The following is a 27,057-nucleotide window of genomic DNA, read 5'->3' on the forward strand; positions in this document are numbered from 1 at the left end:
GAATAAAGAATACCAGATGTAAACTTATCCCAACCGAATAAACACAATAGAAAAGTAAGAAATTACCTTAAAATGAAGATATTGTGAAAGAATGGTGTTCTGGGAACAGAGCAATCCATACAAAGCACTCAGTTCTTCCAATCTGAACTCCAAGTTAACAGTCTCTGTGAGCTAGGAAGCATACAAAACAATGGTAATCTAAATTGAAGAGAGTTGTTGGCTTCCAAAGGGTTTCCAGTAGAGATATCTAAGGAAGATTTGTTTCCTCCAGGTCTCCCCTCCCCCACTGCAGAGGGAGATTAGATGTCAGCTTAGTGAAATACAAGCCTGGGGGAAGATCAGAAAGTATCATACATCATATCCTAGGGAGATTTGGCACCTCAGAGGTGTTTGGAGCACTGAGGTGACATTAAATGATCTGCATTCCCTTGTATTCTACTCTAAGAAAGAGTTGGAAGGCTAGATGAGGCTTTTCTGCTACTGAAGCTTGAAAAATATAAAACAAATTTGGAACTGGGATGCTTGCCTCAGGTACCTGCTACTATGCTCTGACTTATGACAGCAGATACTACTTTGCTGCCATAATTTAATATATTTTAAGAACAAATCCTAACTCAAAAAGAAAGAGGGCTTAGCAATCACAGAGAAGAAAAAGGAAATGAGAGAGAGAGAGAGAGGAATACGACTGTGAAATAAAGCTGCAGAGGGAGAGAAATAACATTTTCAGCAAAGGATAATAATATAAGCACTTTCAAGTGTTCAGGAAAAAAAAATCAGAAAAATAATAATAGTAGAGGAATTTAAAGAAAAATACAGTCACTGCTGAGGTTTGGAAAAGCACAAGAGATAATTATCTTGAAATACATAGCAACATATAAAGACAACAGAATCAAAAGGCAAAAGATAATTGGAAAAGAGATTAAAAAATATATTATATAAAATTGGGTATTCTAAAGAAAAAGAAAACAGACAAAAAAGAGGTAATATTTAAACAAATGATAGAAAATATTTTTTTGAGTTGGAAAAGAGCAAAGTGTGCAGATAGGAAAAAAAAATAAACCAAGTTGCATGAGAAAACTCATTCACTCAAATACTGGTGAATTCTTGAACTCTTTGGATAAGCAAACAATTTCTTATGCATTCCCAGAAAAGTAAAAGAACAAGTTATCTTTTGGATTATAATAAAATTGGAATTGGACTTTTCATCTGTGCCACTGGAAAATAGATGGTGGAATGTCATCCCAAGAACACTAAAAGGAATGAATTGCAACACAAGAATCCTAGTCAAGACATCATCCTTTTGCTAGAGTGGAATAAAGACATTTGTTGGGGATACATAAGATTCAGAGAATAGATATCAATTATTTATCACTATGGAAATTACTGAGATGGCTATACAAAAGTCATTCACAATTCCATTCTTATTTTCCTATGTGAAACATAAAGCCTGTAAAATTGAATTCACTAATTTCTCATGTAGATAATGGTGTACATACTACATAATTCTAGCCTATGTTATTTAGCAGAAAACTGCTGTTGTCAACTATTCATTTTCCTCCTGTTTCATGCTTATAACATGAACTGAAAACCATGGAAATGAAGTGGTCATCTCAATACCAACTCTTTATTCTAAGAATGACAGAGACAGATGATATTAAGATCCTGATTTCCTGAGAGATCAAGATGGCAGAGGACTAGGAAGCAGAGTTCACCTCCTTCCACAGAAACATTGAAAATACATCTACATGTGGAACAACTCACACAGAACAGCTACTGAGCACCAACAGAAGACCTCAGTCATCCGAAAAGACAAGAAAACGTCCATATAACTGGGTAGGACTAAAGGAAAAAGAAAAAGAAGGAATGAGGATGGGGCCTGTGCCCCAGGGAGAGAACTGTGAAGAAGGAAATTTTCATGTGCCTTGGGAAATCTCCTCACCAGTGGGGAGATCAGCCTGGACAGAGGGGGAGCTTCAGAGCCTAAGAGAAGAGAGCAGCAACTGCTTTCTGGAAGGCAAAACAGAGAGTAACCTGCCCAGAAGGTTGGCACCACAACCCTGTGATCCCCAACCTGAGACATTCTTCTGTCAGTGAGGGGGGGGTGGTCAGACGCTGAAACTCAGACTCTGGAGCTCAGTCCCAGGGAAAGGACCAGGGTTAGGTGTGGAAACAGCCTGAAGCAGTTAGTCTGTGGCAGCTGAGGATGTACTAGGAAGAAGCCTGGGTCTGCCAGAGAGGCAAGTCACCATTATTGGGAGGCACACAGGGAGAGAGACGAGACCACCATAAGAACTTCCTTCCCTGTGAGCATTCCCAGGCAATAGGACACTGCCCAAAGGAGCTTCAGGGGTGGGTGTGGGTCACAGCTGCCATCTTGGGCTCCAGAGGTGGGCATTGGCCACCTCTCTTCCAGACCTGTGGGTAGATGTCACACCCCATCCCTGCTGACCCAGAAAGGCGTGGACAGCTCCAGCCACTAGAAACTCAGCCAGCAGGCTCCAGGACCTACCCATTTTGTCCCAGGAGGGTGAGGATAGCTTCAGTGACTAGGAAATCCATCAGTGGGTGCCAGAAACCACCCTGCTGTCCCAGGATTGCACAGATAGTTTCCCCACTAGGAAATTCCCCCAGAGGAGAGGCTGAAACCACAGCTGAGCTCCAGGCACTGTGTGACTAAGGAAGAAGAGCTGAAATCTCTCTTCATGGCTGCATGAAATGCAGAGTTACACTTCCACTGACAGCTTCCTAAATTCAGCACCTGTGAAACATCTGAAATGACAACAAGTGCTCCTGTAGCTGAGACAGGTCTGGCTTTAGCATCTGGGGGGTTAATGGACATGTACACACAGGGGTTGGGCCAGGCCAGAGTCTGAAATACCTCCATACCTCCCACAATGGGTCCAGGTGCTTGACTACTGCAGTCCTAGAACCTGACTTCAGTGGATCTGTGCCAGTGGCTGGGGAAAACAATGTGTGAGAATCACTGGGGTCAATTGCCAGCATACCCAGAGTTAAGGTGGACCTGAGAGCAGTGCCAACAACAGTGTACTTTGTGAGACCACACAACAGGCTAAAGGGAACACATCAAAACACATTCACAGGTGAACATCTCCAGAGGAGGAATACTCAGTGGCTTCTCTCTCAGTGAGATTGCTCCAATCCTGCCTATTTCACAACACAGATCAGAATCACAGCTAAGAAACAGATCTGGAGGCCTCTACTCCAACAACTAAGGAGCAGACCCCCACATCTGACTGGGCAGTGACAACCACAGAGCAAAGGGAAGACCCTAATCAACATCTAGGGCAGGCTCTGGTCACCACAATACTAGTCAAACCCTCCATCAAGGGGATAATGGCACAAGCCTCTGGACAAACCTCTCACCAAGGAGCAGACACCAAAAGCAAGAGGAACTATGATCCTGCAGCTTGCAGAAAGGAGACCACAAACACAGTATGTTAGACAGAATGAGACGACAAAGAAATATGTTGCAGCAAAGGAGCAAGTTAAAAATGTACAAGAACAACTAAATGAAGATGAGATAGGCAATCTATCTGAAAGAGAATTAAGAGTAATGATAGTAAAGTTGATCTAAGATTTCAGAGAAAGAATGGAGGTACAGATCAAGAAGACACAAGAAAAGTTCAACAAAGACCTGGAAGAACTAAAGAACAAACAAACAGAGATGAACAATAAAATAACTGAAATGAAAAATACACTAGAAGGAATCAGTAGCAGAATAACAGAGGTAGAAGAACGGATAAGTGACATGGAAGACAGGATGGTAGAAATCTCTGCCATGGAACAGAATAAGGAAAAAAGAATGAAAATAAATTAGGACAGGCTCAGAGACGTCTGGGACAACATTAAAAGCACCAACATTCTAATTATAGGGGTTCCAGAAGAAGAAGAAAAAGAGAAAAGGCCTGAGAAAAATATTTGAAGAGATTAAAGTCAAAAAACTTCCCTAACATGGGAAAGGAAATAGTCACCCAAGTCAGGAAGTACAGAGAACCCATACAGGATAAATCAAGGAGGAACACACTGAGACACATACCAAACAAACAAAAATTAAATAATAATAAAAAATATTAAAAGCAGCAAGGGAAAATCAACAAATAACATACAAGGGAATCCCCATAAGGTTATCAGCTGATTTTTCAGCAGAAACTCTACAGGCAAGAAGGGAGTGACATGATATATTTAAAGTGATGAAAGGGAAAAAATTTTAAACCATGAATACTCTATCCAGCAAGGCTCTCATTCAGGTTAGACAGATAAATCAAAAGCTTTACAAACAAGCAAAAGCTAAGAGAATTCAGCACCACCAAACTAGCATTACAACAAATGTTAAAGAAATCCTCTAGGCAGAAAACAGAAAAGAAGAGAACAAAAAAGGGAGTGAAGAAAAAAGACTTTCAAAGCAAACTCAAAACAATTAAGAAAATGGCAATAGGAATATACATATCAATAATCACCTTAAACGTAAATGGATTAAATGCTCCAACCAAAAGACACAGACTGGCTAAATGGATACAAAAACAGGACCTGTATATATTCTGTCTACAAGAGACCCACTTCAGACCTAGGGACACAAACAGGCTGAAAGTGATGGAATGGAAAAAGATATTCTATGCAAATTAAAATCAGAAGAAAGCTAGTGTAGCAATACTCATATCAGACAAAATAGACTTTAAAGACTGTTACAAGAGACAAGGAAGGACACTACATAATGATCAAGGGATCAATCTAAGAGAAAGATATAACAATTTTAAATATATATCCACCCAACATAGAAGCACCCCAATACCTAAGGCAAATGCTAACAGCCATGAAAGGGGAAATCGACAGTAACACAATAATAGTGGGGGACTTTAACACCCCACTTACACAAATGGACAGATCATCCAGACAGAAAATTAATAAGGAAACACAAACCTTAAATGACACATTAGACAAGATAGGCTTAATTGATATTTTTAGGACATCCCATCCGAAAGCAGCAGAATACATTTTCTTCTCAAGTGCACACACAACATTCTCCAGGATAGATCACATCTTGGGTCACAAATCAAGCCTCAGTAAATCTAAGAAAACTGAAATTGTGTCAAGCATCTTTTCCAACCACAATATTATGAGATTAGAAATCAATTACAGGGAAAAAAAAACTGTAAAAAACACAAACACATGGAGGCTAAACAATATAACCAAGAGATCACTGAAGAAATTAAAGGGGAAATCAAAAAATACCTAGAAAAAAATGATAACAAAAACACAGCAACCCAAAACTTATGGGACTCAGCAAAAGCAGTTCTAAGAGGGAAGATTAAAGCAACTTAATCTCACTTCAAGAAACAAGAGAAATCTCAAATAAACAATTTAACCTTACACCTAAAGCAACTAGAAAAAGAAGAACAAAGAAAACCCAAAGTTAGTAGAAGGAAAGAAATCATAAAGATCAGAGCAGAAATAAATGAAATAGAAACAAAGAAAACAATAGCAAAGATCAATGAAACTAAAAGGTAGTTCTTTGAAAAGATTAAACAAAATTAATAAAACTTTAGTAGATTCATGAAGAATGAAAAGGAGAGGACTCAAATCAATAAAATTAGAAATGAAAAAGGAGAATTTACAATGGACACCGCAGAAATACAAAGCATCATAAGAGACTACTATAAGCAACTTTATGCCAGTAAAATGGACAACTTGGAGTTGAGGGTGCTGGGCAGGGGGTATCAAAGAGACACAAGAAAACTTTTGAGAGTAATGGATATATGTTTATTATCTTAATTTTGGATTCTGGTGATAGTTTCATGAGTGTATACCATTCAAAACATAACCATCTTATACTTTAAATATGTACAGTTTATCAATTATACCTGAATAATCTGTGAAGAAAAGAAAAAAAAGACACAAATGTTTTTTACTGGATAGAAGAACTAACATGTTTTGACAGGTAATTTGATACTCCAAACACAATTCTTATGTCAAAGTAGTTGTTACCAGAGGGGGGAAACCCTTCCAGGGCCTCAGATTGGGCTCTTGTCTAACACTTCGAAATGAATTGTCTAAGGAGACACAAGTACTGACAAAGCAAAAGACTTTATTAGGAAGGGGCGCCCGGGTGGAGAGCAATAGGTTAAGGGAACGCAGGAGAACTGCTCTGCCACGTGGTTCACATTCTCAGGTTTCATGGTAATAGGGTTAAGTTTCTGGGTTTCTCTGGCCAATCATCTTGTTTGTGCCTTTATTTGGTCTGACTCAAGGTTCTTCCTAGTGGCACATGCATCTCCCAACCAAGATGGATTCCAGCATTAAGTTTTCTGGGAGGCTGGAAGAACATATTATGGGCTGATGTCTCCTCCCTCCTTTTGGTCCCTTTTGGATTCTCCCGGTTAGTTTTTGGCAGGAGTACAGTGTTCCTTATCAGAACCTCCTGTTGTGAGACAACTCATGTAAGCAGTTATTATCGTGCCTGGCCAAGGCAGGTGGTTTCAGTCAATGGTTGCCTAACATAATTATTTGAAGTCAATATTTATCACCATGTTATTTCATAGTGCTGAATGCCAAATGTAAGGGTCAGATAGAAAAAATGTCTAGATAACCATTTAGTCCAAGCACATACATAGTCAAAGGTGGTTGCAGTTCAAATATGGCATTGTTATTGTCAACAGATAGTTATTGAGAATTAACTGCTTGTCTTGCAATAAAATTGAAACTAGAGATTATTTTCTATTACAATGATGTAATTCTTCCCTTAGTTTGAAACCTAAAAAATAACAAGAGCTACCTATTAAGTTAGACTGTAACTACAATGACAAAACATCTGAATCAAAAGGGAAAAAAATATCTAGCTAATTAGGGATCTGTCCATGCAGATGAAACATCTAAATGTTTGAAAGGTGCTTTTTTTTTTTTTTCTATAGCTCCCTGTTATTCAATTCTGTTAAAAAGTTCAGTGTATCCAAGGTAGTAAGGAAATTAAAATAAGTACTTTGGATCTGCATACAGAAGAAACATTTGGGTCAATAATATTCTCATTGATTTTAAATGGCTTTACGTTATCATTTCTAAAGTTTTAATAAATTGGCAAGTGGCTGATCAATATGATTAAAGGAGTCTTTCATTTGGGTAAATGAATCATTTGATCCAAGTTTAAGAAAAATCACAATGCTAAGAATTGCTTCTCAAACTCTAATGTTCATATAAATTTGCTAGATAGTCTGTTGAAATGCAGATTCTTATTTGGTAAGTCTGAAGTGGGGCTTGAAACACAACATTTTTAATCAGTTCCAAATTGGGTATATTAGTTTCCTATTGCTGCTATACCAAACTCCCACAAACATAATGGATTAAAACAATACACTTCTGGGTTAAAACAATATACTTTTATTTTATAGTTGTAGAGATCAGAAGCCCAAAATCAGTCTCAGAGAATTAAAAACAAATTTTTTGCAGGTCTGCATCCCTTCTGAAGGCTTTAGGTGTATATTTGTTCACTTACCTTTTTCAGCTTTTGTTTGTGTTCTTTCACTTTGCATCTTTCACCTTGCATCACATCTACCTCTGCTTCCATAGTCATATTCCCTTCTCTGACTCTTACAATCTTGCCGCCCACTTGTAAGGATTCCTGTGAATACTTTGAGCATACCAGGATAATCCAGGATGTTAATTTAGTATAATAGCATTTGCAAAATCTCTTTTGCCATGTCATATATCTTACTCATGGATTCTGGGGATTATACTTGGATATCTTTGGAGCATAATTATTTGTCCTACAACCAGTTGATCCTGAGGCCACCAGTCCATTAGCAACACTTTGAGTAAAATGTCTCTATAGTGAAATAGAGTCTAAAGATAATCACCTTGGTAGGTCTGCTAGACAGATAATTACACTATTTTTTGGTTCTGTTGTTTATTTAAATGTAGTAAAGAAACTGAGCTGAAACCAGGGGCCTTCTGTCCTGTCACCTGAATTTTATATATATATATATATATATATATATATATATATATATATATATATATATATATATATGTGTGTGTGTGTGTGTGTGTGTGTGTGTGTGTGTGTGTGTGTGTGTGTGTAATATCTATTATATATACACTTTATTTAAAGGATGATGGATTCAAAAAATATTTGATGGTGAGTAATTATATTCCTTGGATATCGTGTTCCAAACTAAGCAGTTTTAAAAGTCTTTCTGTGAAAAGTATTTTTTGCGTACAAGAAAGGGAGTGAGAGAAGGATGTGAAGAGAGAAAGAAAGGGATGGAAAGAGAGAAAGAGAGGGAGGGAGGGAGAGAGAGAGCTTAAAATATGCATACTGCAGTTTCACACATAAGGAGCTTGGTTGTTACCACTCCATCTAAACAAGTAAAAAGCTAAACAGACTATAAAATTAACACTTCCTGTATCCATAAAGAGGGGAAGACAAAGGGCAAATTGCTGCCCCCAAGACTGGAGAGAGAGGCAGGTGAATACAGGTCATTAAGGCTTACCAGAGCAAAGACTCACAAGCAGAAACTGTTCTGGAAACCAGTGCTGGGGTAGGAAAGTCTGAAGTGTAATAGACAAATTGCTGGAGGTTCAGTATGGACAAGTCCGAGAGTTAAAAACACCAGGGGAAGTTTTTGGAAGCCTACAAAATACTGTGATATTTACCTCCAAGTGCTCCATCAGGTTCCCATAGCAAATGTTGGAGAAAATCCCTTGGGCCTCTGACAGGAGGAGGGAAAACAAACCGTTTTAAAATATACCAGAGTATATTTTAAATAGACTGTCCTTTTTAACAACCCCTGGTATCAGAAAAAATTATTAACCAGAATCTAACCTGGAGTATTATCAGAATCTAACTAAAGTGGGGAAGGGAAATATCCAACTCTAATCAACTCTAGCCATCCTGCACCCCTAAGCCGGGGGAGAAAAAAGATGAGACATATTTGTAAAGTTTATAGTCCAGAAGCATAAGCTCACTAAATGATTGAGACATAATCATAGGACTATGGTACACTTCACCTCCCTGGCACCTCACCACCACATTATTAAAAGCCTTTTTTCATCAGTTCCTTTTACCATTACCTCATGTATGGCTACAAAGAAAAAGTTACAAGTCATACCAAAAGGTAAAAAAAAACCACAATTTTAAGCAACAAAGCAAGCACCAGAACCAGACAGGGCAGGAATTTTGGAATCATCAGACTAGTGATTTAAAACAAAGTATATCATTACTATGTTAAGAATTCTAAGGAATAAAGTAGACAACATGCAAAAGTAGATGACCAGTGTAAGCAGAGGGTTGAAAATCTTAAGAAAGAAGAAAAGTAAATGCTAGAGATAAAAAATACCGCAACAGAAAAGCAGAATGCAGTTGATGGGCCTGCTAATTGACTGGACATAGCTGAGGAAAGAAACTCTGGGCTATAAGGTATATCAATAGAATCTTCAAAAATGTGTGGGATGCAACAAAAAGTGCATAAAGGGAAATTTATAGTATCAAGTGCATATATTAGAAAAGAAGAAACCTCTAAAAGGAAGTGAAAATTAAATCTAAAGTAATCAGAGGACCGTTTAAAAAAATCAAAATTAGGGCAGAAATCAATGAAAACTAAAAATAGGAAATCAATAAAGAAAATTACTTAAACCAGAAGTTAGTTCTCTGAAAAGATCAATAAAATCAACAAGTGTTAGAACCAGACTAGGCTAACTAAGAGGAAAAAAGAAGGGAGAGTGAGAGAGAGAGAGAGAGAGAGACAGAGAGGAAGTAAATTATTAATTAGACCCCCTAGAAATTAAAAGGATAACAAAGTAATACTTTGAACAACTCTAAGCCCACAGATTTGATACCTTTGAAGAAATGGACCAATTCCTTGAAAGACACAATCTGTCAAAACTCACACATGAAGAAACAGATAATCTGAATAGGCCTATGTTTATTAAAAAAATTGAATAACTAAGTAATAACTTCAGCACCATATCCAGATGGGTTCATTGGTGATTTCTACCAAACATTTAAGGAAGAGATAATAACAATTCTCTACACCCTCTTTCAGAAGATAAAAGCAGGGGGAATACTGCCTAATTTATTCTATGAGGCTGGCATTATCCGAATACTTAAGCCAGGCATTACAAGAAAACTACAGACCAATATCTCTCAAGAACATAAATGCAAAAATCCTCAACAAAATATTACTAAGTTGAATCCAACAATATATAAAATGAATTATACACTATGACCAAGTGGAATTTATCCCTTAAAATGTTTAAGCTTTGAAAATCAATTAACTTAATCCATTGCATGAATAGGCTAAAAAGAAATATCACATGATCATAACAGTAGATGTGGAAAAAACATTTGACAAAGTGCAATTCCCATTCATGATTAAAAACTCTCAATAAACTAGAAATATAGGAGAACTTCGTCAACATGATGAAGACCGTCGAACAAACCCCTACTGTAAACTCTATAACTACTGATGAGAAATTTGAAGTTTTCCCACTAAAAAAGTTATAAGTCAAGGAAGCCACTCTCACTCCTTTTCGGTATGGTACTGGAAGTCTTTGATAATGCAGTAAGACAAGAAAAAGAAATGAAAGGCATACAGAAGAGAAGTGTCTTTGTTTACATATGATATCATTATATTTGTAGAAAGTCCTAAAGAAATGACAAAAGAATTCCTGGAACAAATAAGCAATTATAGCCAGGTTTCAGGATACAAGATTAATATACAAAGCAGAAACTAACACACCATTGTAAAGCAATTATACTCCAATAAAGATGTTAAAAAAGAAAGATTAATATACCAAAATCGATAGCTTTTCTATATACAATCAATGAACAATTAGAATTTGATATTAAAAACAATAAAATTTACTTTAGCACCCCCCAAACTAAAATACTTAATTATAAATCTGATAAAGTGTATGCAAGATCTATTTTAGAAAAACTACAAAACTCTGCTGAATGAAATAAAAGAACTAAAATGGAAATATATTCTATGATCATAAATGAGAAGACTAAATATTGTCAAGATATCAGTTTTTCCCAATTTGATCTATAAATTTAAGTCAATCACACTAAAAATCCCATCAAGTTATTTATATGTATATTAACAAACTAATTCTAAAGTTTGCAGGGACAGGAAAGACTCCCAAGACAGCCAACACAATATTGAAGAAGAAAAAGTTGAAGGACTGACACTACCCAAAGTAAAGACTTACAATAAAGCTACAGTAAACAAGATATCTTGGTGTTGTGATGAAAGAATAGACAAATAGATCAATGGAACAGAATAAAGAGCCCAGAAGATGGTCTAAAAAATATAGGTAATTGATATTTGACAAAGGAACAAAGGCAATACAATGGAGCAAAGACAGCCTCTTTAACAAGTAGTGCTGGAACAACTATACATCCACATTAAAAAAATAATAATTTAGACACAGACTTAACACCCTTCACAAAAATTAATTCAAAATGAATCATAGACCTAAATTAAAATACAAAACTATAAAACTCCTAAATGATAATATAGGAGAAAACTTAGATGTGCTTGGGTATGGTGATGCTTTTTTAGATGTAATACCAAAGGCATGATTCATAAAATAAATAATTAATAAGCTGGGCTAAATTAAAATTAAAAACATCTGCTCTGTGAAAGACTATCAAGGGAATGAAAAGACTAGCCATATTGGGAGAAAATATTTGCAAAAGATACATCTGATAAAGGACTATTATCCAAAATATAAAAAAAGAAGTCTTAAAACTCAACAATAAGAAAACAAAAAACCTAGTTAAAAAAAAAAGGACCAAAAACCTTTGCAGACACCTGACCAGAGAAGATATACAGATGGCAAATAAGCATATGAAAAGATGCTCCACATCATATGTCATCAGAGAAATGTACAATAAAATAATGATGAGATACAACTACACACTTACTAGAATGGCCAAAATCCAGAACACTGACAACACTAAATGGTGGTGAAGATGTGGAACAAGAACACTCATACACTGCTGGTGGGAGTGCAAAATGGTACAGCCACTTTGGGAGCGAGTTCAGCAGTTTCTTATAAAACTAAACATACTTTTATCATAAGATCCAGCAATAACACTCTTTGGTATTTACCCAAGGATTGAAAACTTATTTGCATACACAAGCTTACACACAGATGTTTATAGCAGCTTTTTTCCTAATTGCCAAGGCTTGGAAGCCACTGAAATATCCTTCAGTAGGTGAATGGAAAAATAAACTGTGATACATCCGGACAATGGAATATTATTCAGCGATAAAAATAAATAAGCTAGCAAGCCATGTAAAGACATGGAGGAACCTTAAATTTAAATATACTCCTAAGTAAAAGAAGCCAATTCTGGAAGGCTACATAATGCATGATTCCAACTATATGACATTCTGTAAAAGGAAAAAATATGGAGTTACTAAAAAGTTCAGTGGTTGCCAGGGGTGTGTGGAGTGGGGGAGAGATAATAGGCGGAGCACAGAGGATTTTTAAGGCCATTAAAATACTCTGTTCAATAAAATGATGGAAATGTATTATACATTAGTCAAAACCCACAGAATCTACTACACCAGGAGTGAACCCTAAGATAAACTATGGCCTTTGCATGATTATGATGTGTTAATGTAGGTTCATCCTTAAAAAATTCTGGTGAATGATGTTGATAATGAGGAAATGCTATTAATGCAGTTTTCCCATCTTCTAGCCTCTTCTTTCCCATCTCCTCCTCTCATGTTTCCTCTCTTTCTTTCTCCTCCTTCTTCTTCTCCTCCTTTTCCTTCTCCTTTCCTTTCCTTTATTTTCCTTCCATTCCTTTCCCTCTCTCTCTTCCTTTCTTTCTCTCTCTCTCTCTTTTTCAATTCTGTTTATTAGTGGCCACATGAATACCTAGCTCATATTAAATGCTCCATAGTTATCTAGCTTGCTAAGATTTAAATTGTGGGTGATTGTCAAAAAATATCAAATCATGTTTATGCTTCAATTGTGATCATTATATAGTTTATTTTGATTAATTAATACTTAAATTTATGCTAATAAATTATGCTGTTGTCAACTTATATTTCAGGGAAAAATTCTAATTTGACCTGCTGTATTATTATTTTCCTTTTTTTTTTTTTTTTTTTTTGCGGTACGCAGACCTCTCACTGTTGTGGGCTTTCCCGTTGCAGAGCACAGGCTCCGTATGCACAGGCTCAGCAGCTGTGGCTCACGGGCCTAGCTGCTCTGCAGCATGTGGGATCTTCCCAGACCGGGGCACGAACCTGTGTCCCCTGAATCGGCAGGCAGACTCTCAACCACTGAGCCACCAGGGAAGCTCTTATTATTTTCCTTTTTAACTGATATTTTACACAGAAATAAAATTATGCAAGTTAAAGCACAGAGGGAAAGAAGACTGAAAAAGAAGAAATAAAAAAGCAGAGCCTCAGTCAACTGAAAGAAAATATCATACTGTTTATATATATGTATATTTAGAATCCTAGGAAGAGAGGAGAGAAGTAGAAACAATTTTTTTTTAAATAATGACTAAAAACGTTCCAAGTTTGTTTGAAAATATACACCCACACATGCAAGAATCTCAAGGAATTCTTCTGTTTTCTCTACTGAATATCTTCTGGTTTACTGAGGTCTCTTCTCTCTGGCCATTGGGAACTTACTTGAATGATTCAAGGCCCTGTTGAGCTGTTTTTGTTTGGCCTCCTAAATTTTTACTCTTTGTGTATGTAGACCGATATTCAGCCAAATACTCTAGGGAAATACTAAGCAGATTTCTAGCATTCTTTCTCTGTCTTGGTATGATCCTTGGTAGTCTGACCAGCAAAACCTAGATACCTCCTTTTTTCCAAACTCTAATCTGTGTCTCCTCAACCCACCCAAATTGCCATGTTTTGTTGGGTTCTCTTGCCTTCACTGTGGTCCAGAAATTGCCTTTAGGAAGAAAGCTGAGGATATTGAAGAGCTTTCCACCTTAGTTTCCTTTGTTTCAGGAATCAGAATCCTGTTCTGCCTTTGTCTAATATTTGAAAACACTTGTTTTATATATCTTGTCCATTTGTCCATTTGTTTATAATGGGAGGTAATTCTGGACTATATTACTTCTTCATGGGTGGAAGAGGTATTTCAAATGCAATTTTTAAATAAATTAGGGTTTTTTTTAAAGAAAGAATTAATCTTTATAGATAAAATAAATCTAATGAAGAAATCATAATTTCTAACTACTGTAGCTTTCATCATATATAACACTTAATAAATAACCAACTGGGTTTTTTTTTGCTTTTTTAAAATAACAAATTTTCTCTCTCAGTTTATTTCAAGAGACTGATTAAACATTAATTGGAGGAATACATTTTCTTCAATATATCAATAAAACAATTAAATGGCAATTAACTTTGTAAACATATCTTCTGCTAACACTGAACACATATAATCATGTGGATCCATTTATGCATACCTTCTGAAGCCAAGATACAGGAATAACAATACTGGACACAAAACTGAGATATAATGAAGGCTTCAAATTTTACCATTTTAACTTTTGTTTTTAATTGTAAATAATAATAAGGGAAGTTAAAATGTAAGTAATTTTACATGGCATCTGCATCACCTATCTATTATCACCAATTAAGAGATTTATTTTATAGAATTCTGGAAAATGTGCCTGATATATATAAAATAGCATATGATGATATGTCTTTTTTCCTTAAAATATGGTTGAACGATAAAACATTGTGCAAGAATCCTCAAATCCACCCAGAAACTGGATGTTGCAAATATCAGTGCTGTTATGTTGTTATTTGAAAAAAAATCCTGGAAAGATTTTAAGGAGACACAATTACTGCAGGTTTAGAGTAGAATTACCATTGATCTCTGTGAATGGTCAATTATAATTTTGTCCCTTCTCTCATACTTTCAAGGTATTGCTGGATGGCTCATTCCATTGATATGTTATCAGCTATGGAGCTAGAAACGTTAAGAGGACTCAAAAGTCTCAAAAATGGATTAGATGCAGGAGCTGTGAAGGAGGGAAGAAAAGCATAATGAAGGTAAGTAACATTTCTTACAAAATGTCAACTCTTTGAAATTAATGTTATTATCTATACACATATTTTGGAGCAAGAAGATATTATAATATCTATTAAGACTAGCCATGTCATAGGCTCCATTGTAAGTGCTATATATATATATATATATATATATATATATATATATATATATATATATATAACAATTCATATTTTCTTTGCAACAACACTACTAGCAAGATATTATTATTATCTCCACTTTACATTTGAGGGAACTGAAGAACTGAGATGTTAAGTAACTTGCAAAACATCTCACAGCTAGCTGATAAGTTTTGGAGCCATAGATAGAACAATACAACTTAGCAGCTATCTCTACTGAAAACACAAGGGGTTGTTACTAAACATTGTTACAACTCAGGGCTCTTAAACCTGCTCTGCCTGCTCTCTCCAATTACAGAGAGGGACATATATAAACTACAGAGAGTATTTTAAGACTGCTCCTACCAGCATTCTCAGAGGAGTGTTGCAAAGTCCTGGACACAGATGAATGCCACTCCATCTAAAAGTTAACTGTTGAGATCCTGGATCCAAGGTCATATGCTGGAGCCTCCACTGAACCTGATTTCTTAGACCTCATATGCTAAGCATTATATGTTCTTCTTCCTTACATTGTACCATCCCAGGTTTCTTCCTTGTACCTCAGAGACCCTATTTTTATTTTCTTTTACAATAGAAATATGTGCTTTAAAAACCAGAGTCCCAAACATTGGTAATTAAAAAATAGATTTGGTTCTATTGTGCTGAATTTTCAAACATTTCTTTGAGGTAAGGAAAGAGCTATGATGCAACTGATATTAGGAGTGAAGGGTGTACGAAAAGCCTTCCCTCCTAAAATGAACTTGAATCTTCAATTTTAAGGTCTATTATGGCAAGAGTACTGACTGATCTGTTCACTAATGTATCCCTTGTTCCTAGAAGTTCTTGTCATGTAATGGTCACTTAATAAACATTTGCTGAATTTTGAATGAATGAATGAATGAACACTGTAGGTAAATTAACGGTAGAGAGAGAACACAGATAAATTTCAATAGTAAAATAAGTTGAATGTTAATTCCCTGGCTATAAAAATTTGAATTTATGTATACAGAACTCTTTTTCCCCCTTTCCTTATTCAAACACTTTCAAAAGCAAATTGATTCCTTGGCCCAACTTCTGAATCCATTATTTTGTGTAGAACACTCATATGCAATTGATTTTTCTTCCACTGTAGCTTTAAGACAGTAATTATGGAAATATGGAAGAAAAATCAACCATTTGTTTTATACCAACTTTGAAAAAATAAAATTACGAAAGCTATGTAGCATTACAACTACAATTTTCAGTGAGAAATGAGAACCGCTGGAAGAAAACTAAAATATAATATGACCAAACCTCCCCTAACAAACTAGTTATAACATTAGCAAAACTCTTTGAAGATTTATCTAATATCTAGTTTCAAGGCTATCTCCCTTACAGTTGTACAGTCAGTTAACCAAAGAATAGATATTAAGTTTGTTGTATCTAAAGTCAGATGATGCAAATTTTTTGCTCTCAGCTGAACTGTGTCCACCTTTAAACACTGAAGAAGCTTATGGCAGCCTGGTTGCTGGACTTCAAGAACACACATTCACTAAAATAAGGAATATAGATTCTAGTATCCTGATAGGAATAATCATTCTCTCATAGCTTTTATTCCCAAGCCTATAAAATTACTATACTTTTAGAATGCTATCTGTATTTTAAACACTGTGCTCTTTGAAAGACATATGGTTAAAATGTTCCTTATATTTTTCTCTTAAGGAGATTTTATTTTACACTAAAACTTATGTGCTAGCTCTGACAATTTTTGAAAAACTGCAAGCCTCTACAATACAGAGAAACACAAAATAAGAAGGAGGTAAAACCTATTTGTTCCTTTTTAAAAAACACACATTTCTCACTAGAAAGCAGGATGACTAAAGCTTAAATGTAAAAGTTATATAAGAATGATAATTTGGTCAATGATAATTTGGTCATGCTCCTCTGCTACAGAGGGTGCTCTTTTGGGAAGACTGGCATTTTTGCAACATTAAGTCTGCATTTGTAGATAATGTAACAGTATCTAGTTGACCTATTGGAACTGAGATGATTCATTGAGATAATTTCCTATAACCAGATTATTAGCTTTTAACAATTATCAGGGAATATGGACGTAGAAAAGAGAATTGAGGATGTATACATAAATAAGGCTCCTGTTTTACTAAGAGGAGGTTAGGACCATTAAAAATGGGCTACGTGAAGATTACCATGCAATTAACTACACTACAGAACTCCTACCTTAACACTTGTCTCCTCCTTTGTCACACTACATGAAAAACATTGCTAGGAAGTGATGGGAATGGTGTTGGATTAAGATACAGGGACTTAGTAGTGCTCCAATAATAATATGACTATATTTCCTTATAGAAAACATGTTAGGTATGAACATGAGAAAATTTTAACAACTCAGGCATTTAACTAAATGGCAAGAGCACATAATAAAGACACAATTAGAATAAGGATATACAAGAATTCGCTAAGGGCTATTATTCACTATATCCAAGCTTTTGTTTGAAAAGTATTTAGACGTCAAAGGACAAAGTTTATCAGAATCACTAGGATATTTTAAAATGTCTTAGTTTAGGCTTATTAGGTAAAGTTTAGGTATGGTAGCTAAAGTAAAAGTAATTTATTTTCTGGTGGTTAGTAAACTGTGTATTCTCTTAGAGTTGAAATTATTTTAGGAGATTCTAGGAGACGTACAGGTGTCAAATACTCATAGCCTGATCTCTGTATTTGTACCCACTGAGAAGTTAAATATAAAAAATGCTTCATTAGAGTGTCCTTGTAGTCACTGTATTAGTTTGCAATCTTTCAATTTGCAATTATTTGACATGTATCAAGTGTGATGGGTTCTATTCAGTAAGCTGTCCTTCTTAATCGTTGCTTTTCACATGGTCAAGGGCATACTAAACATGTTCTTGGAATGATTCCCTCTTTCAATCACTGTGCCAATAATCACTTAGAATACAAGTGGATTCTTTTTATTTAGAACAACCAGGTGGCTGAAGAGAGTCAGTTAATAAGCAATCAGCAAAATAAAAAGCAATAATGAAGCCTTCAAGGTTTTGTGCTATACCGCCTGATACATAATCTCTATTTTGTGAGTAAATATATGGTATGCCTAGCAGTTGAATGAGTTTGAGGATGCCACATTCCACTCTTTGTGAGTTTATTCAGCTTTGAAGATCTCATTGCCAGGAGAGATCTAACATCTGTTTGAAGGCACTACCTTTTGTTGTAGAAGACTCACTGTTGCGAAGTTGGGTTTTCTACAGATACTACACTTTTCAGTAGTGCCTGTTAATATATCTTTTATCTTTACAAAGAAGTAAGAAACTGTAACCCAAAAAGTGTATTGAATCCATTCATCTAATTTTGTAAAAAATATACATTCCGTAATTAGAGGAATTATATCTGAAAGCTGTGTTGGGACCTTTGGATGTTAACTTAAAAGATTTTTCATGCTCATAACAATATAGTTTGAGTGGGAAAAAAAAAAAGACTTTATCATGTTCTATATTACTTTTACATAGATTGGAATGTTACTTTTCTGATTACATAAGTCAATATTTCTTTTTTTCCCTTAATATTGTTCTTTTGGGTATGCCAGATCCAGGGTCAATGTGAATAAAATTCAGTTTAAATCAGAAAGGATCTTCAAAAGTCTTGAGATAGTCTCCATTTCTCTACTGTATTTTAGATACCTTTAGTTTTATTAGGTTATGATTGTATTCCAGATTGATACAATTTCATATTTAATGGAAGAGATATAGGAACCTATCGGGCCCAGATGACATTGTGAATAAGAAAAGTTTGTTGTCTCAGCTGCTTTACCTTATTTCAGTCCTCTATCTCATTAAGTGCCCGCTACTTACTCAACATAGAGAATCAATCGATGTTCCCATTTGGTCTTGTAATTTCAGAATTCCAAATTTCTTGATTACTTTTAGCTTTATTTCATAAAGAACCCCTTAATATATGTAATTTTCTTATTACCATTTCAATATTATAGTGTATGTATGTGTATTCATTTTCCCTGGAAAATATGTCAGAATTTCATCTCATATGAATGCATTTACTCCCTCATAATGTCAAAGAATCAGGATCTTAGAAGTTAGAAACAGAAGGAGGGCAAGACAACATTGTGTAGGTGCATAAAAACATTCCCTGTTTCCTAGGAAACTTTATGGGGTGGGGTGGGAGATGAGCCTTCTTCTCTTTGCATTTTCTGAATATGCCATGTGATACCATATATTATGAAAACACCCAAAATATCCTCTATATTCTCACAACTCCTACTCCATGTTTTATATTTGATAAATTCTAGATTGGGCTACTCAATGTGTTAGTTTTATGTTCATCCACAAATGATAAACCCATCTTTGTTTCTTTCTTTCTTTATTTTTTTTAGCTATAAGGCTCAATCCATTTAACCTTTTGCTATAACATCCTCAAAAGCAAGTACTTTCGAATTTTTTATTTTCTAACTGTGTATCAATATTTAGACAGAATTTTAAGTTAGTCAAACAAACAAATTTGCTTCTGTGGATTACGTTTAAATACCAATTCTCTGCTCTACTTCCATTATGGACCATTTAAATGCAAAGAAATATTAAGACAGATAGAAAATTCTGATCTTAAATATTTTTGTCCTATAAAATTTAAAATACCTTTGGATCAGAAACTGTAATATGTGTGCCAAGGAACTCCTGTTCTTCAGAAAATGGATAGATAGATAGAGATAGAGATATTATGAAAAATGAAAGTTGAATAAATTTGAACATTTTGTTAACAAAGTCAAATGTATTTCTTTACTAAATTGCTTATCAGGATCTTTAATACATTTTTCAGACTTGCAAATTTCCAAGATAGGGAAATAGTATGAAGCAAATCTGAAATAACCAGGAAAAAAATTTGAAACATCTTTTATGTTTTCTATATCTCTTATAGAATTCATTCTGATAATATGGTCTTTGATAGAACAGATACAAAACAGGAAATTTTCATGTACAAGGATTTTGGGTCAAAATTTGCATTTTCATATTAATAATTCATATTCTATATTGATAAACTCATTTTAGTTAACTATATTTAAGTACCAATAATATTTCAAGCAGTTATCAAATAATTTGAATGATAAATATCTCAAGTTCTTTAGTACTATTATCTTATTCTTAGAGTCACATTTTTGTCTTTCTGACAAACTCATATAAAAAAAAATTTTCCTTAACCTGGTTATATTCAGGTAAAAAGAAGTACCTCTGTATTAGTCACTAGTGTTCCAAGACAACTGAAAAAAATGTGGTCTAGGGAATAGATATAAAGTTAATCCAATCTGGAAGTTCCAGATTTAGTTTACAAGTATCCTAGTGGCAGTGATTTATTTCTGTACATTGCAATGTCAGAACAATGACAGAGCTAGTCCAGAGTGATGGCATTGAAGATTGGCACCATTATTTTCTATTGCTTACAACTCATGGAAACTGGCAATTTTGTTGTCAGAACTGGAACAGTGATATAACTCGGGAAGATAAATTTGATTAGTTCCATGTGATAAAGTTACTAGAGGGGTGAGGAGGAACTGGAAAAATTAAGATATTTTATTCTTAACTAAACACATTTAGGAACAGGTAATACCTGAGCTGGCATCATGTATGTTTTAGGACTCAAAAGTGTGTGTAGAAATGACAGGCACTTTTCTAAACTTCAAAATATTTGAAAATAAAACACTCAACTATTTGAAGCTTTCAAGAAAGAATACAGAAAAATGAGAGAACTTGTCTATATGAATCCATAATGATGTGACAATAATAGTCACATAAAAATCACAATGAAAGGAGATAATTTGATTCAATACATTAGTTATGTTACTAAAAAAAACAAAAACAGAAAAACAAAACAAAACAAACAAGTAAAACAAACCAGAAATTAATTGAACAGGTCCACATGTTTCTACAAACAAATCCACCAACCCATCTACAGATCTGCACCCACATTCTCTGCCTTTCCTCATAATTCAGTGAAGGAACTAGTCTCCTCATTTCTAAGATCAAACCCTCTATGTGTGTACAGATTCTATTTCCTGTCACTTTTTTGGAGAAACACCTCATTTCCTTTCTCTTCCCTACATCAGTAACTTTCTCCCTTTCTACTACATTATCATCAGCAGCATAAGGGCATGAGAATATATCTTCCATATCAAATTAAAAAAAAAATCCCTTGATCTCATGCCTATAATCTCTATCTTACCCATTTTGCTCAATTTTACAAGAGAAAAAGAAATCTTCAAAAGTGTTGAGTATACCTGTCTTCTCCTGGGTGTCTTCTTGAATTAACACTTAACCAGACTTTTGTTTCCAACATTCCACAAACCTACTTTTGTTGAAAGTCACCACTGGTCACCTCATTGTTATTCTAACATCAGCACTTAGACTTTACCTCACTGGAGTTCTGACAAGATTTGAAATAGCTAATCATTCTCTCTTCTCTGAAACAATTCCACTAATTGGCTTTCATCCCGTTCTCTGTGTTCTTATCTCAGGTTGATCCACCTTTATCTCTTTGCTGGATATCTCTCATTTTTTCTCATGTGTAAAATTTGTACTTCTCTACAGCACAATACTCAGGTCTATACTCCTCTTTGTTCTTATCATTCTCCTAGATAATTTCATTCAGTATTATAGCTTTACAGAAATCTTTATACAGATTATTCCAAAATAATGTCTTTAGTTCTGATTTTAAATACAAAATCCAAATGCCTTCATACATAAATTGATAAATGGACTTTATCAAAATTTAAAACTTTTGCTCTGTGATAGCACTTTTAGAAGAATGAAAAGACAAGCCACAAATTGGGAGGTATTTCAAAATCACACATCTGATGATGAATTTGTATCCTAAACATATAAAGAACTCTGAAATAAAACTCATACTAGAAAACAAACAAATAAACAAAACAAAGCAAAAGATGTAAGCATACATTTCACCAAAGAAGATAGATGGATAATAAGCACACAAAAAGATACTCAATTTCATTAGTCATTAAGGAAAAGCATACAAAAATCATTGAGATACCACTACACACCTATTACAATGATAACAAAAAAATAAAATAAAATAAAATGGCATTACCAAATGATGGCAAGATTCTTGAACAACTAGAACCCTTACAACTTGCTGATGGGAATGTGAAATGGCACAGCTCTTTTGAAAAGTTGTCAATTTCTTATAAAGTTAAAAGTATGCTTATAACCCAGCAACCTCACTCCTTGGTTATTTAACTATGAAAAATAAGAATTTTTGTTCACACAGAATCCTGTAAATGAATATTTATAACAGGTTTATTCATAATCACAAAAAATTGGAAAAAGCTTAGATGTCTATAAGTAAATTGGTATAGCCATAAACTTCTATACTTCCATGTCTCAGGCTATAATCCCTGGAGCCTTCGTTGACACCTGTTTTTCTTGGACACTGTGCTTTCAACTCCTACAACAGATACTGTTGTTTTACTTTCCAAATATTAATACATCCAGGCCCTTCTCATCATCTCTAATCTATGCCAACACCATCTCTTACCTGGACTATAGCAATGATCCCATCTTGAACATCTGTGGGCTCAGAGTAAGTGAGAGTACAAGAAGCCCATATAACATATACCTAAGTATATTAAAGTTTAAAACATTCTTAAAAAGTTTAAATAAAATATGGCAGCTAAGGAAAAACCAAGTTGTTACCCTTTGCCCCTGGCTTCCAGTTCTTAGGCCTGCCTTCATTTCTTCTTACCCACCCCTCACCCTGCAGTATCCTATACATGAGGGTTCTCATAAAAATACATTGGCAATCAAGCTTGCATATTCAAATTTAATCTACAACTTCTAAAAACAATTGTTTCTTAGGCATCTCTCAGACTTGGGGTGCATATACCAAGGAATGCTCTCTGGTGCAAAATTAAAATACAGAACACCTCATTCAAAAAGTGGGAAAAAAATGAGACACTGTTAAAGTAAATAAATATAAAGTTTTTATTTTTTTCTGCAGTCTCTCTCTTGTTGTGGTGGTTTATTTGCTATTTAATGTCATTCTAAATAAAGAAAAAATAATGTTGTATATCATCATCCATTTTACCATTCATCTTATATTATGCAATGCCAGTTTTAAATCCAGATACAAGAACATTTAACTCATATGCAGAATCATCGGAGTTACACAGCTCCTATTTTAGCTTGTATATACATATGCATTTTGTTCTTCCCAAAACAGTGAAAATGTTGCATGTACCAACTCAACTGTTTTTATCTCACTTCCTGACATGTGTACATTCTGCCAACACTTTCTACCTTCAGCTACTGTTAAGTAAGAGAGGACTGAAAGGAAAAATGAACTATAGGCTGCTCTTTCTTTCTATTCCCCTCTATGTTAACATTTTTCCATGTAAGTTGTTGGCTAATACAGAAAGTAACAGGAGTAAGAAAGGAAATGATAAAGGTCCTTGGTTGTTCCATTTCTTAGAATACCACTTCCTTCTTTTCACAAGCAAAGTGCTGATTCAAACTGAGAACATAATCTCTGTGGCCGTCAACATCCACCTCACTTCCTCAGTCATTAATGTAAGATACTCTTTATTCTCACTTTGCAGCTTGTTGAATTTGCAAACATCATGGGTCTACTGGAAATCTGTGTTCCTGAAGCATCATAGACTCTACACATGAATAAGTTACAAGGAATGACTTACATGCAGTTTGCATGTATCTCCTCTGCTTATACACAAGCTCCATTATCCCACTGGACTTCACTTACAAAGCACAAGTATAGAGGTAAAATTATTAAGAATTTCAAAATGGCTACAGCAATAAATTAATCCAAATGAGGGACCCTTCTAGATATGGGGCCTTATACAGCCACACAGGTTGTACACCCATGAAGCCAGCCTTGTCTATAGCAGTGACGTGTTCTGCCCTTGGAAAGGCAAACAGGGAAAATTGTCATGACAAATCAAGATTTCCAGGGTTCCAGATGTTCAGAGAATGGGAAGGGGAGACTTGTGCTCTGCTGTGAGAGCTGGGCACATTGTCTTTGCTCCATGGATTCTTCAATGAGAAAAGGACAAGAATAATGCACAAGGCAGGAGTTCCTCTTCCAGTTTAAGGATAATAGGTTTCTCTTTCTAACACTTTGTTGGGGAAGATAATCAAGAAAATGTGAGAGCCCATTGATCCAAGAACAGGACCCAAGCAACAAGCCTCTCCACTCCCTCCCTTAACTTTGGAATGTATATTCTGCCTGCCTTCCTCATTCCCAGAAGCTGCCCCAAGGATAGAGCCTTGAGATAGAAATGTGATGTTGAGATTCTGGATAGTATATATGACTGAACACAGTTAAGGCACCTATATAAACTTTTAAGACTTGGTAGGTGGGTGCAGAAATCTGTTCATCTTGTGGCTGCCCATGACAAGCCTCATAAGTTCCCTTGCTTACGAAACCTGCCATCTACCACTGTGGAGTTGTCTGCCTCTTTCTTCAGTCTTTCCCTATCCTCTATATGGGACCAGTTTGCAAACCAAAACCCTACTCTATTTTATCCACATATCATCAAAAGTAATCCTTTTTAAATGTATGTCTGATCATAACATTCCTCTAGACAAAATCATCAATCACATTGTCACAATCAAGACTAGAGTCCTTATAATGGTCTACATTTCCCTTGATGACCAACTGACAATATTTCTTACCATTTTCTATTCTTTAACCCCACTCCAGTTACACTATCCTCATTCTTTTGAATGCATACCTAAACTACTGTTAGCTCTGTCTTAGTGACAGCAATCTTCCTTGTCTCTTCATGTCACAACTGATTTCCAATCATCTAATATCAATATTGCAAAGTGATCTTAAAATGACAAATCTGGGAGTTCCCTGGCAGTCCAACAGTTAGGACTTGTCTCTTTCATTGCCGTGGCCCCGAGTTCAATCCTTGGTCGAGGAAATAAGATCCTGCAAGCCTTGCGGTGCAGCCAAAAAAAAAAAAAAGACAAATCTGAGGTCATCTGACTGTTCTGATATTTGCAACGACTTTCCATTACCTGTAGGATAAAGTCCAAATTTCCTTGCAAGAGAAATAAATAATCCATTCATAATAGTTGAGTATTTGGAACATATTAAGTGTTAAATTAATAAAAGTTATTTTTATTGAGGAAACATCTATTGATGAATTCAGCAACCTCTTCTATAGGACATGGCATAATTTTCATCTTTCTATTGTAATAAGTTAATGGACTTTATCCCAAGTAATATTGCCTTTCTTATATCCTTTTCTTCTGATCCTTCTTCCCCTCATTCTTCTCTTTCTCTTCGATTTCCCTGTCTCTCACACCTTCTTGCTCATTCTCTCTCTCCCATCCCTACTCACATAGTGGCATTTGCACAATAACTGTTTAATAGGGAAATTGTTGCAGATCTAAGTTAAAGCTCTTTTAAAGAGTAATACATGTTAAGCATTAATAATACTGTATTGAAACTGAAAGGGCTGATAATCAGCAATGCAGATTAGTAAAGACCTACAGCCTCTGGGTGTGAAAGAAATTGAGTTCAGTCTAAAATCAATCAGATGGTAAGTAGGCTGTCACTAATAATGACAGAAATACTAAGCTCCAGGTTTAAATTCATAACATTTTGGACTCGATACTTTCTGCTGCCAAATACTTTGGCTTTTGCTAGCATAAGTGGGCATTAATGACATATTAGTTGGAGTAACTACAATTTATGCAGCATTCTCACTAGAGAATATATTTCTTTCATATTATTTTATCATCTTCCACATATCTCAAAGTTTATCTAGCTAAGATATTAATCTGAATGTATTTTGTAATATTTGAAAATCATTCTTGTGTAGCAGAGCTGAAATACACCCTTTCTCTTGGTGTTCATGCTAGACAAATTCCAAATCACTTAACTTTTTAAGATAACATCAGAAAATAATTATCTCAATTACAAGTTTTTAGACTGTCAATTTTATGAGATTAATTGAGATTCATTTTGATAAATATCTTTTGATGAGAAATAGATTGTCCTGTACTATGTATTAAAGAACAGCTTGTTTCCTTTGGATTAAATTTTTATGGTAAAATGCAAATAACTTTCCATTTCTTATAATTTATGATATTATCACTATATCCTGTTACACAAAATGACAATGAACAAAACACTCCTGTTGCTGCAATCTGTGCTGAAAAACTTCCTCAAAATATATTGTCTCCAGTTTTATCAGTAGATATAGCTGTAAGAGGTAGGAATTTTCTCACAGTATTTGGTGGATGATGCTAGTACTTGGTTTTAATAGGCACTAAATATACAACATGTATTTGCTCAGCTGAAATTATAAATAACCAAAGCTCTCTGAATAAGAATCATATGCTTTTAAGATTCATTTCTGCTCATGAGTGTTTTCTGTTTATTATTATTAACATTTATTTCTCATTTATATACAAATAAATTCAATAGGAATTGCTATACTCTACAATCAATATGATACATAATCCAAGTCTAAGTATGAATGTGTGTAGGCTCCTAACAACCACTTTATGATTTGGAGAATTATATGTAATTGGAAGAATAGAAGTTTTAAGGAATGCAAATAACTCATAAGCTCAGTGTTTCGTCAGGCTTGAGGATGCCATGATGCACTGAGTAATTTACATCTGGCTTTGAAACTGGGACCATGCTCTTAGAAATATTTTAATGGAAACAAGAATTCCTTCTTCCTGAAAATCTAGATTGTTAGATTGAGGGAATATAACAGTTCTTACATTTCTAGCTCTGGAGACAGATTGCTTATATGCAAAGTTGTCCATTTCCAATTATATGATCACAGATCTCAATTTCATTATGTGTAAGATAGGGAAGA

Source organism: Delphinus delphis, chromosome 1 (assembly GCF_949987515.2).
Source record: "Delphinus delphis chromosome 1, mDelDel1.2, whole genome shotgun sequence".
Lineage (NCBI taxonomy): Eukaryota > Metazoa > Chordata > Mammalia > Artiodactyla > Delphinidae > Delphinus > Delphinus delphis.